Raw genomic sequence first — 4,820 nt, 5'->3', positions numbered from 1 at the left:
ACTTTGAATCATTACATAGAAAAGGAGAAATCATGAAGATATTAAACATGAGTTTGAGTATCTTCATGTTGCTAACACATCTTCAAGCTTCCATAGCCTTTCATCTTCATATCATCATCTTCAACCCTTCAATCTTCTCTCTTCACTTTTCTTCTGCAATATCATCACCATAGTGATTCTCTCGATTCAATCCACAAAAATTCACAACTCCAACTCACAAGACTCTTTCCCCTATTCCACTTCACAAAAACCTTCACCAATCATTGACACTCTCAACAACCACAACACGCATCATCATCAGTTTATCCACAAGAACACGACAACTTCAACTTCAACGCACATCCATCCTTATTCCTTATCAATAACTCCAACGTCACTTGCAACATCAATAATCACACTGAAGCATGAACAAGTATTAAGCCAAAAACGAGAAAATAAAAAGTATCATGAAGCATTAAAGAAAGGAAGTATCACCTGAAGATTTTCTGGTGTTCTCTCCATTATCGTCGCAGTTGAAGCATTGTCGGAGTGTCTTTGACCGATAAGCCTATATCTGTAACACCCCGATATCCGCTGCACGCATCAACCGTGTCGGCCAACCGAGCATGTTACCGGCTTAATCAATAATCCCCCCTAGGTCCGCTTATCGGCTGCCTAGGAAATATTGTTTTTGCCTCCCGCAGGAATCGAACCATGTACCTAGGGGAATTATGGACCGCGAAGTGAAGGTTCTAAGAGGCAAAGAGATTCCATTGGTGAAAGTTGTCTGGTTGGGAGCTGCTGGTGAGAGCCTAACCTGGGAGCTGGAGAGCAAGATGCGAGACTCCTATCCCGAGTTATTTGAATCAGGTAAATTTCTATTTTCGAGGACGAAAATATTCTAGTGGGGGAGAGTTGTAACGCCCGGAAATTTATTTATTCGCTTAATTTAGACGTTTGTGATGTTTATTGAATTTTTGCGTTTTGAAGCGATTTAGTCGGTATTAGTTCGGGATAGCGGATCGACATTTAATCTAAAATTTTAATATTTTTAGTATTAGAAATATTAATAAGCTAATATGTAGCGTTTTGGGAATTTTCTGAGTAATTGAGATTAGACCGTAAATATGAGTTATTGAGTATTAAACTGATATATTAAATAATCAGATATTATTTTTATGGAATAATAGTGGAATAGTGTTAGAAATAGTATTTTAATTTATTTTGAGTTAATGAGTTTATTGGGCCTATTTTTGATTTAGTAAAGATTGGTGAAGGGGGTGTTATTTATTAAGCCCAATATTATAGAAATAATAGGTTTTGTGTAGTTAGAGTGAGAGATAGAGTAGAGAAAAAAACCAGAAAAGAAATATAGAGAGAAAGTCATTTGGGAGAAAGAAAGAAAACTAGGGTTTTAGAGGGAAGGAGGAGGCCAAAGAGGGATTCCATTCAAGAGCTATTTTCTCCAAATTTCTCCAAGAATCCATTAGAGCTGCACTCAATCCAAGGTAAGGGTGTGGTTCTCTTCTTATAATGGGGCTTATGAAATTTTGTATGTTGGGGATTGGGTGTATAGATTTATTGCATTTGTTGTGTTAAATTGTTGTTGGGAACTGAAAATCCGTGATTTATGTTTTCTGCTATTGTTGAAATGGCTGTCGTTTTTGGAAATAAACATGATGTGGGTACGAAACGTAACCATGATGGGCAGCAACCATGTGTATTTCGTTTATGCCACTTTCTTCCTTTTGGTCTTTAGTGTTTTTAAGTTAGTTGCTGTTCAACACTATGTTACATTAAATTCTTTTCATGGTTACTGCTGTTCCTTAAGAAAATATATATAATGATATGAGGTAATATGTATTAGAAGTAGGATAAATAAGTTAAGAATCTGGAATGCCCCTGTTACAGTAATACACTAGCATTGAAATCAATTATGATTTTAGAACTTATAATGAAAACAATAGTAGTGCATGTTAGGGAAGAAATCACTTGAATTGGCATTAGTAACAGTTATAATATAAGATTCAAAACAGTCCCGTTTTATCGAAATAGTCGAATTAAGCGGTATATTTAGTTGTTCGGAATTTGATGAAAATTTACACGGTAGATAAGTTTAATTAGTACATTAACGTGGTGGTGTTCTTTTGTCGAAATTGTGATATTAATCGGTCGATTAAATTAATAGTTGAATTAAATATTTTTTTAGCCTATTTAATTAGAATAAATTAAACTTAGATTAACTATTCGGTTTAGCGGTAAATTACGGTATCTTGTGAATTTGACCGTGAATGTGATTGTTGTGAATATCTTTGTGATTCTTTTGCTAATGGTATTCGTTCGTTGATTTGATGAATTTCCGGAATTGTTCCGTTGTTTACATGATGTTGTCGAAAAATGTGTGAGTGTTATTACTTGAGTTAATAATGATAATTTTGATATGGGCGTGTACCTTGTGATGAATATTTTGTGAAGTAAATGATGATGATGATGTTGTGTGATGTTCGGTTCATCGAGTCACATACATTTGCATATACTCTGTGACGGCCTGAAAACTATGGCAAACATGACGGCCTGAAAACTATGGCAAACATGATGGCCTGAAAACTATGGCAAACATGACGGGCCAAATGGCAATTGGTGACGGGAGCTGAAGCTCCGATTGGTACCACATGCATATACATGAGTCGTGTCCCATGTGTCTTATGTGATTTATACATTGTGACGTTTTGTGACTATATTGTGATTGTAATTTTGTGACTTGTTATATGACAGAAGTATTTGAATTGTGAATTAATGACTTGGTGAATAATATGAGAATATCAATACTTGTGAATGCGATTAACCGAATATGTCTAATTTCTAATATATAATTTATCATGCGCTCAATTATATGAATTGATATCTCACCCTTTCTTTGTTTCGCCGTTGCCTTTATATTGGTAACGTGCAGGTGATTCGCATTGAGAGGAGGTTAGCCGAGTTGGTTTTGAGTCGTTGTCGCTCTGATACGTAGCACTCGGGGGGGACGAACGAGTTGATTCACTTGCTTTTGGATTTTTATGTTTTGGCATACACTTGAGTTATTTGTTTGAGATTGTCGCTTTAAAGTGCTTTAATTGTTGAATTAAGATGCTATGAAATCTTGAACTAATTGTTGAGTTTCCGTTGCACTTCTATGGAAGTTAATTCATGTTAAAGACTATTATTTGATGTTTTCAGTCCTTCTGTATTTGTGAATGCTATGTATCCGCTTTATGCGACGAGGTGAATTGTTTTTGAGGATGATTATGTGATACCTCAATTGTTTGTTTATGAATTTTTATACTCTGATTTTATTTAAATTCCGCGGGTAGAATTGGGGTGTTACAATATCCCTTCTCTGATTCACGCTCATATGATTGTTGTTAAATTCACGTTTGGAAAAGATTATTGAGGAGAGATTGCATCGAATAGTGGAATCGAAAGCGAGAGAGATGAGATGTGGTGAGAAGAGCGAACAAAGATTTTGAGGGACAAGAGAGGCATTCGGAGATGGTAAAGGAATCACCGCTGCAACCGTCGTTGTGGGCGTGTCAGCATGGCGGTCATGAGTTGAAGAAGATCGCGTCGTTGAGTTTGTACTAAAGGAGGGAAGAAAACTTTGTTTCATAAGGTGCTCAATGGTCATGATGTTAACCTAATTCCCCTTTCAATTGTTATCATGATCCTCATCTTGATTAATCCCTAATTAACAATAGGGGTGTACATGGGTCGGTTTGGATTGGGTTTGGCCAAACCCAAGACCCAACCCATATTGGACACTCCGGTTTGAGTGTTGTAAATTAACCACCCGTTACATCAATGGGCCGGTTTGGGCAAACCCACTAATTTTTTGGTTGGATTGGGTTGGGTAGTGGGTTGTCCAAATATTTTTTTTTGCTTAAGGACTAAATGACGAGTCGTCATATTTTTTTTCATATAAGTTACTCAAAATTTGTATGTTCTTAAATAAATTAGATAATATATTTTTACTATCTTTTAGCATTATATAATAATAAATGATAATATCAACTAATAAAAATTATCATAAAATACTTGCAACAAATTAAAGTTGCATGACATAAAATTGTATTAGCATTAAAATAACCAAAAAGTGAAACATTCAAAATTAGTTAATGTCATGGTTCACTAAAATAGTAAATATTTAGAGACTAAAATTACAACTTCTAAGTTAATATTCATCAAAATTATTAAAATTGTAATAATAAATATTTGATTAGTGGGTCAATGGGTCTTTTGGGTTTGGGTTGGGTTTTACCCGAAACCCAAATTTTTTAATGGGTTTTTTAGTTTTGAAACCCATATCCACCCAATTACCCGACCCAACCCACTTTTATGGATTTTTTTGGGTGGGCTTGATCGGGTTTTGTGGGTTGACCCAACCCATGTACACCCCTAATTAACAATTAATTTGGTAATTAATTGAAATTGAATAAAAGTAAAATTTAAAATTTGATGAATAAGAATGTGGATCAAGACAAGGCAATTTCTTATTCTACCCCATAGTGAAAAGAAAAAGTCTATGAAATTCCTAACATAATCTTTGAAAACCGAAACAATATTTTTGGTGCGCACCTTTTTTAAGTTGCACTCACGTAAAATCGAAAATCAACTTCCAGTAGTAACTGAAAATGTATTTTCGGTTCCTATAGTATGTTCCTTTTGAACATTTTGACTAAATTAGAAAGTTGATAATAGGCCGTGTTTTGCATCAGCCGGGGCGTCAAGAAGTGTTGAACCCTTCTTGCACCTGTCCTCTTCCATACACGCTCCTCTAAAAGAACTTTTAGGGTTCGTAA

At 35.2% G+C, this 4,820-nt stretch overlaps 1 long non-coding RNA gene across 1 annotated transcript; it reads left to right on the top strand.

Annotated features, from left to right (window-relative positions):
• The first annotated feature begins 1,349 nt into the window (after nucleotides 1–1,349).
• On the top strand, nucleotides 1,350–3,168 carry LOC131617537 (uncharacterized). The gene is made up of 2 exons (XR_009288606.1): nucleotides 1,350–1,487; nucleotides 2,933–3,168. It is a non-coding gene; the product is annotated as an uncharacterized LOC131617537 (long non-coding RNA).
• The last annotated feature ends 1,652 nt before the right edge of the window (nucleotides 3,169–4,820 follow it).

This window comes from Vicia villosa, linkage group LG7 (assembly GCF_029867415.1).
Source record: "Vicia villosa cultivar HV-30 ecotype Madison, WI linkage group LG7, Vvil1.0, whole genome shotgun sequence".
NCBI lineage: Eukaryota > Viridiplantae > Streptophyta > Magnoliopsida > Fabales > Fabaceae > Vicia > Vicia villosa.
This window is presented reverse-complemented; position numbering and strand designations above follow the sequence as displayed.